Raw genomic sequence first — 10564 nt, forward strand, 5'->3', positions numbered from 1 at the left:
GGATTTTTTTTTTTTTGTTCTTTGTTCTTATATTTTGTGATTTGTTCTTGGGCTGCAAGTTTTGTGTATGTGTTTTTTTTTTACCGCAGCTGCATTGAATCCATACCTGATGAGCCAGAGCACTGGTGGACATCACCTTCAATCAAAGGAAGTTCAGTACTTAAGTTGCAGCTCCACGAGGCTTTAGTACCAGTGGGTCTTATATACATAGCTCAGTGGTAATGTTGCAGTGTCTTTGCACTCTTTGTTTTGATCTATGTAAAGAAGTAATCCTTATTTCTTGCTCCTTGTTCCTAGTCGCCTGGATTATCTGCCACTGCCTTCATTGTTTACTTTTTAGATACCCACCTGGTAATTTTGCCACCACTTCTACATGTACATTGAGCTGTCCTCTCCTGCCTGGTTGTAAGTTTTCTGTCTGATGTTCTCATTGTAGGTAGATCACGTCAGCCTGGTCAGTTGAACAGCAGCTCCCCAAGCCAAAAAGCTTATTTTTATTTGGTAGATCACTTCAGCCTGGTCAGTTGAACACAAGTCTGTGTCAGTTGAAGCTCCCCAAGCCAAAAAAACTGTGACCACCCCTCTTCTATAGCATATTCTCTTATTTTTATTTGTAATTTATTTATGTAATTTTATTTATTCATGTATTCAAACATGAATTAATACAAAATTATCAAACCAATAATTTATTCACCTAGTGAATGGCATAGTTGAACAATGCCATTCATCAATAACCTTCTGCTTATCGGGACCGGGTCGCGGGGGGTAAAAATTTTTTTTAACCTAAAAGAATTAAAAAATACAGGAAAAAAAAAAAAAGTATGTTGTTATAAAGTTTGTGCTCTTGTGTCTGGTGAAAGCGAAAGTGAAAGTGAAATTTATTTACGTAATATGTATGTGTGGGAAAGGGTAATACAGTCTAGGGAGGGTTGGTAACAGTGTGGGGGAGTTTCGTAAATATATACGTAAATAATATAAAAACTATCTCACCCCTACACGGATTATCCCTTTTTGCGGTGGGTCTTGGAACGCAACTACTGCGATAGGAGAGGGATCACTGTAGTTACTTATGTCACAGAGACAACAAAAAAGCTGTAGCTTGATGTCGGGATACAGGCCCAGTTTACAAAATTTGGACCCCCTGATGGGTCAGAGACCAGCTAACCAGGTGACGGGGCATTGAACTCAGCCACAACAGTGAAAGATTTTTCACAACCTGCACCATCTTAGTCCTCCACATACAGCATATTGATGGTAGGCTGAAGTTGAGAAATACAGTTCACATAGGCTAACTCATGTCGACCAAACACTGGATTCATTAATTTTGCCCAAAATCTGGATGTTGCTGGACTTCAACCCTGCATGTGCAATAACACTGAGACTTCCATGGGAACAGCAGTCTTCTGTGCTAATTAACATAATTTTCAGGCATACAGTAAGCTTTTCCAATGTGCATTTTTGCACCAGGCTGGGCAGCATTTTATTGATTGGCTTTGTGGTTGTGTCATCAGACTTTTAGCCACATGTCTTGGACAATTGAATGAAGAGAGGGGGCAGAGCTGTCAACTGCTCACCACATGATGAGGAGTTGGCTGTAGTGCTTGGGCAGAGTTGGCCATGTTGGCAGGCAGATGCTGATCAAGGAGTGGTTCGAAGGAGAGGCCTCCCCCCCTCTATGTCTTGGGAGATTTCTTTTTCGTCCCACAGTGTGAAAACATGCAAGTTGAGGAGGCGGCTTAATGGAAACACTATATTGAGTATGAGTTTGACTCTCTGTATGTTGCCCAGCAAAGCAGTGGAAAACCTTCTTGGGAGTAAAACTGGGCCCGGTCCAAAGAATGCTGGAATTGGCTCCATCTGAAAAAGTGTATTAATGAATGTGTCGTATTGTGTTTGAATGCAGGTGTCTATCATGCAGACAGTTTCTATTCGAGCATATCCTATCAGCCAGATGGTAACTTGTCAAAAAATTTTGCATCAAAATAGCAATTCACATTTTACCTTGAATAGCAGTAACAGCATATTGTCATTTGGGAATCAGAAACTCTCATATTGCCTCAACATCTGTTCCGTTCATCTAACCTGAGTGAGGGAGTGAAAACGGGGGAGTCTGTGTGTTTAAACTGCAAAACTTGGCGAAACTTGCTAAACAATATATTGGCTGGCCCGTTGTCAATTCTGAAGACGTATTTTAGATAACCATGCAATATACGTTTTGCTCTAACACTCCAGAGGGTCAGTTGGACTCTATTGATTTCATGCATCTGTTATTTCCTTTATGTTGTACTCTTAATATGTACTTTTTTGTTTCTCGGTGCACTTGCTGTTGTTGTTGCTTGAGTGAAATCTTTACAAAAATTAGATCAGTCAAAATCTTACTTCTCCACCTGGTATTTAACAGTTATTGTAAACTTAAACTAACTAAAATTGGATTTGTGGGTATTGGTCTACTAATGCTCTAAATCAGACTGATTGGTTCAGGGGCCGCATTCACCCTAGTTGGACGTCAAGTGGGCCGGACCAGTAATCATAACTTAATTACCTATGAATAACAATAAGTCCATGTTTTTCTCCTTTGTTTTCATGCAAAGAAGTATAAATATAGTAGATAAATCTTCCTATTTAATGAAATTGAATTTTGCAAAATATTTCCTGAACATGAAGTGTTTTGTGGGCCAGATTGAAAACTCTAAGCTGGCAGGTTTTGGCCCATGGACCTTATGTTTGGTACCCCTGCATTTTATGTAAAATAACTAACCACAACTACAGTATGTAGGAAAGGAAAGTGAGTTATTTTTCATCACACTGTTTCACAGTTGCACCATCCCCAGACACTGTTTCCTGGGCAGCTAAAGCACTCAGGGAGCAGCGTGTGGGAACGATGCCATGCTCAGTCCCCCTCAGTCGCAACATGGCTGCTGGTGGACTCAAACCTGAAACCTTCCGGAACCAACTCTGCTTCTTAACCACCACAGCCCCTTTGTAGCATATACTATATTCAAATTATTGTATCTAATTATTGTATGTTTAAATATGCAGCATATATTTAAACAACACATCTTGCAGCACTTTGATAATGCATATCATCAAGTCTTGTAATGTTAATTCCAAGGAGATGGTATTTTGTGAGAACCTCCTAAATCGTTGGAAGCTGAATGTCTAATTCTGTTATCACATTCATTTTATGACAATGACAACAATGTCAAAGACTTTTGGATATTAAATTTCATCAATTTTTGTGTGTGGCAGCCTGGATGTGAAAAGTCCTGATAGCTAAAATGATAATAAGCTAGCTAATAAAGGGAAGGGAAGATTATTTAGGCTGTCATGCCTGGCTTCTCAGCTGTGGGCGCTCTGTTGTTTGTTTTGAAGCACTAATAATGGCTGCGCAGGATTATAATTATGAACTTAGTGAAGTGAGGAAATTACTAGAGATGAATAGACAGCGGGGGACCAGATTGTTGGAAGGCACAAATCAGAATCTGGTCCTGGCTTAGTCAAATGACAGGAGGTAAAAATGAATGAGTCTCATTACTAACGCAAGATATTCATCAGTAACAAGAACAATTAAACTTTTTTTTTTCCTCATTCAGAAGCAACTTGTATAAAAAGGAATTATCTGCGAGACCATCAAATAAACTCTTGTTGATTTGGTTTTTGGCACAAAAAAAAAGGAAAAGACTGATGAAAAACAAAAGCAGAAGATAGAAAACATGATGCTGGCGCGCTCGATGCATACCAAATATTTATGCGAATGGCAGGGGTTCCTGACGTTTAGTGTTTGGATTTTTAAAGTGAAAATAAAACGTAAGCTAAATAAGGACATTGCAAGTGCAAACTTCTGTCAGGGTCAGTTTGTTTCCCTTTTTCGAGTGACAATATAAAATGTAGTTAACCTAAGCTGTTAACGCAGATTTAGTTAACTCCCTCCGCATCTACATCACTGCAACATTCACCTCTACGTCCTGTGTATTAGATAGTACCACTGTCTGCAAACCATACATTTAGCAAGTTTGTGTAGGGTCTCCGTCCTCCAGGTCATTTAAACAAAAAATAGTTGCAGCGAGGGCAGGGAGGGAGTTGAATCTTTTGGGGACAGAACTCGGGATTATATATAGATGGATGAAAGGTTGTATCTCAAACCTCCTCCTCTACTAAGAGATGGTTTCTCCAGATTGACGTAGATGGCTTCCTTCACCCCTCTCTCAAACCATCTGTCTTCTCTGGCGAAGATATGTACATCCTCATCCACAAGTGTCCTTTGTCCTCAAGATGTAAATGAACCGCCGAGTCCTGCCCTGAGGAGCTGGCTCTTCTGTTTTGTTGCCCCAATGTAGAGTCTTAGGGCAGTCCTCACTGCACTGTGCTGCATATACAATGTTGCTCTGTTTGTAGTGAGGTACTGTGTCATTTTGATGAACCTAGATGCGATACATCTAGCAAGTCTCACTATCATTTCATTCATACTTTTCAACCTTCCATCCACACCTCATTGCCTGCAATTTTTTTGACTTCTTCTGTCAAATGCATGCAGGGAGCAAAAATAAAAAAAAAACGTTTTTTTTGCTTCACTTTCTGTGAAAATGCTAAATGCATGCAGGGAGCAAAAATAAAAATAAAAACTTTTTTTTTTTCCAAAATGCCGTGTAAACATTAACAAAATAGGGATAGCTCGATGCAACTTTTTCAAGTCTGATATAGATACTGATTCCTAGAGGGACGCTGCTGATATGGGCAGCTGCCATTGCTGAGGTGATAGTGTCCCTGTTTACAGTATGTTAAGTTAAGTTGAGCATTTGGGCTTAGCTGTTGGTTTAGATGGGCTAAAGATGTTTTTATTTTGTCAATGTTTGATCCTGGAATTTTGACCAATATTGCACCAATGCTAATCCTTGAGCCATCACTAGTATAAAAGAATTGTGATTTCTGTCTATTAAGATTACAGTTAATGCTAACGTTGACATCACGGCTTAAAATGACAAGGATTACTACAATACAAGACCCAAAATGGGCTATTATGATCCAATTAGAACAAAACAACAATTGTTACCCTCATCTAAATAATTATAAAATATTACATTAATAATACTATTGTAATACATCTGAGAATTCTGAGAGATTCTCTGATTCGGTGTAAGCTGCATTCACACATAATCATTTTTCAGCAGAAAAATTGAAAATTTAAAAACACTCAATCAAATGTGTAAAATTCAACAAGGCCTCTGTATGGTCTGTCACATGACGACAACAGATTGGCAGATATGTTTAGTTGATTATACATGTAGTTTATTATTTGCTCAATGATTTAAATTTTTTAAACAAAAACGTGTGACAGAGTATTAAAAAGAATCGTGAGCCAAGTGAGGGAAAAAGAAGAATTGGACAAAAACAAGAATTTCAGGCACTAGCAAAATGAAAAGGCAGACAAAAAAAAAACCCCAAAAAACAACAACAAATAAAGCAAACCCCCCCCCCCCCAAAAAAAAAGGGTTAGAGGAGAAATGAAAATTCAGTCCAACTACAAGCGTTGTTGTCCATGACCATGATTTACAAATGTCTGACATAAATGGGTATAACCTGTTCTTGAGAATCCATTTTAGTACCATGAAATTCTTTCCCTGTGTCCAAGTCCTTTCCCTGTGTCTAAGTCCTTTCCCTGTGTCCAAGTCCTTTCTATCAGCTGTCATCTGGAGAACGTCTTCATCATGCAGCCCATGTGTAAGGAATTACGGTCTATAATTTGTCCGCAGGTAGGAGTTTGATACTCCCACCTGGAACACATCTCACCTCCCAATTTTAATCTGTTCTTCCCAACCTGCTTGCCCTCCCTTTGTCTGCTTTATGTTTGTTCACAGATGGCAAAAAAGAAAAAAAATATATTATATCTTAGGGCAAAGTGAGAGGCATTTCTTTGCGTCCATGTGCTATGTGATCTTTGGCCATCATTTACATCTGTAGCGCAGCAACAACAGCTGCTACAGCCCCTGCCTCCTTTTCCTCAAGCAAATTACGTGTCTCAGACACTTCACTTAGATACTGAGGGGGCGTCCGATTTACTGGTATTAATGCGTCACACAGTGTTACCTTTTACCTCTAACTGTGTGGGCGGACATTGTTGTTTTTTCTCTCCAAGAATGACTAAATAATTGCATTCAAATTAAAATGCCTTTCAAACAGTTCTCAGCAACAAACCTGTGTTTGTGTACGTACAGTATGTGACCATTCGTCCCGTTTTATTTTGAATTAACATGTGTGTTAACATACGCATGGGGAGATTTTCCTACAATTTTTATTGCACTGCAACAGTAAAGTTGTGGGTAAAGTGTTAGCTGTGAATAAACAGTGTTTGTTAGATGTAAATATAAATAATAATTAGCAGCAATTAACTACCTGTGTGTAGCAGTAGTATTAGTCTTAATTAACTTAAATTCTTGCATGTTAGATTTTTTTTTCATTCAAATCTATCAGGTATTTTTATACACCCCTACAAATAGTTACTGAGAAACTATACTGTATTGACCCAGTATAAGAAACTATTCACTAATTTTGAATTTGAGTTCTGCAATAGGTTTTACAAAATGTTGGACAGATGTTTAACACTGTGTTACATCACCTTTCTTTTGCAAGTGGAATTCTGTTGTGTATTGAGTTGTCCAACAGATAGATAGATAGATAGATAGATAGATAGATAGATAGATAGATTGATAGATAGATAGATAGATAGAGAGATAGATAGAGAGAAAGATAGAGAGATAGATAGATAGATAGATAGATAGATAGATAGATAGATAGATAGATAGATAGACAGACAGATAGACAGACAGATAGATAGATAGACAGATAGACAGATAGACAGATAGATAGATGGATAGATAGATAGATAGATAGTTAGATAGACAGACAGACAGATAGATAGATAGATAGATAGATATAATTCTATTAATCCCTTGGTAGTTCCCTTCAGATAATTAATGCACCAAAGGCACTATATGACAAAGGATTTAGAAGAATATTTCTTGGAGAAAACGACTCTCAAACACTTGACTTACATGTGCAATACAATAGAAAGCCCAGACAACAGCAGTATAAATCAGGGAAAGTTAAATAAGTAATCTATAGCTACCAGAGGTGTTGATTATGTCAGGTCTCATCCATAGTTATTCTGCTGACAGGATCCATAGACATAATTACGAGACTAATTGGACTGTTTTTTCATCAAACTATGTCTCCTGAGTATTTAGGTGGATACAAAGGCGTGTTAGTGACCAGTCACTCCCGCTGACAGCTTCATTAAAAGCTAGATTAGCACTGTCTAATGGGAGGCAGCTTCTTGTTAACAAACAGGTCACATCAGAGAAGAGAAACAATGAAGGCGAGAGGAGACATAGGAAACCTCCTTGTTGAAATCACAAATTTGTGCATGTGGGGAGGTCACATGTATAAATAAACACAGTTAATATCATTATATACTATGGAATCTAATGATAGCGTACAGTATAGAATGTAACTGCAATTATTATTTCACATTATGCATTGTATTTATCTATCTATTGGTATAACATTGTAATAGTTATATAGAGCTAAAGTGTTTTTTTTCCAAATAAAACACCAACAGGTTAGAAAGAATAATAATAATAATAATAATAATAATAATAATAATAATAAAAACACTCTTCTTGTGCACCCCCATATCAAATAATCCATGGCCTGGAATGGGTCCCCAGTGGTTGTGGTCCCATATCCTAGACACTTCACCAGTCTATGACAGGACAACATTTTTTGTAGGCACAAAAAAAAAAAAAAAAAAAGAAACATTAAAAGAAACACTCAATACTCACACCTATGGTCAAGGTAGAATTAACAATCTAATTCTGTAAGTTTGTGGGTGTAAACAACAGTGTGGAGAAAAGCTTAATGACAGGGAGAACATGACAGTCCAAACAGAAAGACAGACATCAGTTACATCTGATGCTACAGTACATGCTTAGTACAGTACTTTTGACTATCTATCTATCTAGTTGTTTTCTTTGTATCATTCGAATTAAACGACAAATTACTTTTACACTTAACAAACCATCATAGGAGATACAGACTATAAAGTCTATATATGTGTTCTTAAGATTTTTTTTAGGAGATACAGACTATAAAGTCTATATATTGTATGTGTTCTTAAGAATTTCTTTTAAGTACAGTGACTATATTGACATTTCTCCCAAGGGATTATTCTCTGAGAAGCCTACAGCTGTTTCACCACATCATTAATCATACTGGCAGGTCTTCTTTTCTACACCTCGATCACACAATTATTCTCCCTGGACTCACTTCCTTTTCCAGCACTGTAATCATAATACTTTCTGTGTTTTGCGCTTGACACACTTTATTCACTTTTTTTTATGTTTATCTAATGTCTATTTTAGATATATATACAGTATATATATACACACACACACAAATGTAGTTCAACTCTGTTCTGTGGTGTATTTATGTAATGTTGTGTAACTGCTCACTTCCTGGGTAGATTTTTGTGTTACCCTCTTATCTATGTCACGAGTGAAATAGGACGATTTCTGGGGGTTTCTTGGGAGTGGATTCCACAGCTGGCCACACCGCGCATCATTCCGTTTAAGTCGCTCGTCCTTCCTAGCCTTCACCACCAAACCTCCACGCACACGAAATCTGAATCAAATCCTAATCTATCTGTAGATCTAAAACAATCTACAGGAAGAGTGCAGAAAACACATTGATTACTCTCTATTCAACCACATGACATAATTCTACTTCCACTTTTTACTCTAAATATCTTCCATATATATACCCAAATGCAGGATATACAGCATTCAAATGAGTCAAATGAGTTAACCGTAAATGAATAGCATTAAACTGCTCTTTTTAACCGACATAAATATTTAAACTTCAGTGAAACACATCAGTAAAACACATCATTTACGAACCGACATAAATATTTAAACTTCAGTGCAATAAAACCCATAATTTACGTCTTAGTTATCAGAACACAACATTCATAACAACCTGACATAATATTCCATCTCGAAAACAACATTCATAACAACCTGACATCATATTCCATCTGTCTCTATCATTAAATATAGTAGTGGCATGGTAGTTTAGCCATCTACACATAAGCTATACGAATCTGAACTAGTTTAGCGATGCTACTCAGCGTTAGCTTTGTGCTAACTTAATTAGCGAGTAGCATTGCTAAGCTAGTGTATAAACTAGTGTGTGTGTATAAATCAGTTGTACACCTTACACACGTACACCCATTATAATTCATTGATGCACCTACTGGCATTGCTGAGGCTTACAAAGTTAAGAACAGTTACCTCAACATTGACAAGGCATTATTTGCATTGCCTATACACTAAATTACTTTTATTCAGAGCAGACTCCTCAAGAATTTGGACTCCTGCAGCAACTTTCATGATCAAATTAAAATGAAAACAGCCATTGTTTTTGCTATACCTTGTATTGTAAATGCATAAAGAATCAAACATGCCTGATTTTAATCATTAAGGCATGTCAAGAAATGTCCCCTGGGTGTCTCAACAACAACAAATTACAAATGTATTTTTCCTATTTTTAAGGATGCCGGTCCTGATTATTCATTCAAATACTCGTAGTATATAAATGTATACTACAACACATGTTGATCCAATGTCCTGATACTAAGTAAAACTTCACTACAACCAGCTGCATACTGATCAGCAAGTGTGTTTCCATACTGTGAGACACTGCAGTTCAGTGTCTCGCTGCCCTCGTGGGTAGTATTTAAGTAGGTCACCAATGTCAGCAGTTTGGAGGTTTAACCTTAGGAATGATGACAGTAGCAAGACTTACTGAGATTTTCTCTGTTACTCAGTTTAGCGAACACTTTTTACCAGATTACGGAAGACTATCATGCTATCATTGTAAAAGCTCAGTTCATTTTCTTTTTTCAGTTACATCAGAGCACAACCTATGCTGTTTTATTTGCTGTCTTTCTTGGTTTAACATTCCCCTTGTGTTAGCTGTCTGTTATCATCTCTTATGTTAACGGGTCGGTTTTGACCTATGTATTAAATCAGCTATAAAATACACTAAAAACAACACGTGATCATCCAATTTGTTTCCCATCTCTTGGTTACCTTGTTCGGCTTCCTTATCCATGAAAATTTTGGTTTTAATATTTTTGGTGTGAGCCTCTGGGCCTTTTTTTTTGTCAGTATACCCCTCGATTTCAATAATAAAAAAAAGGTAAAATGAACCTCAACAGAATCATATTAATAAATAAAAGGTTGTTATGTTGCCTGACTATTACTTAGGGGTATAGAACACATATCTATTAAATACATGTTTAATTTATTTTTTAATTTAAGATTAATAACGGCTTAATTTTGACCCATATATATTTACATCAAGAAAAGGCAAAAAAGCATTGTTTTTTTCAGCAATAGAACTTTAATATAAACTGAAAAAGAAATGAAAAACAGGTCATGACACAAAATATAGATTTGCATGGTCAAATAAACAACAACCAATTAAGCAAATCAAATGAATATAAATC

The sequence above is a fragment of the Cynoglossus semilaevis genome, chromosome 12 (assembly GCF_000523025.1).
Source record: "Cynoglossus semilaevis isolate Cse_v1.0 chromosome 12, Cse_v1.0, whole genome shotgun sequence".
Classification (NCBI taxonomy): Eukaryota; Metazoa; Chordata; class Actinopteri; order Pleuronectiformes; family Cynoglossidae; genus Cynoglossus; species Cynoglossus semilaevis.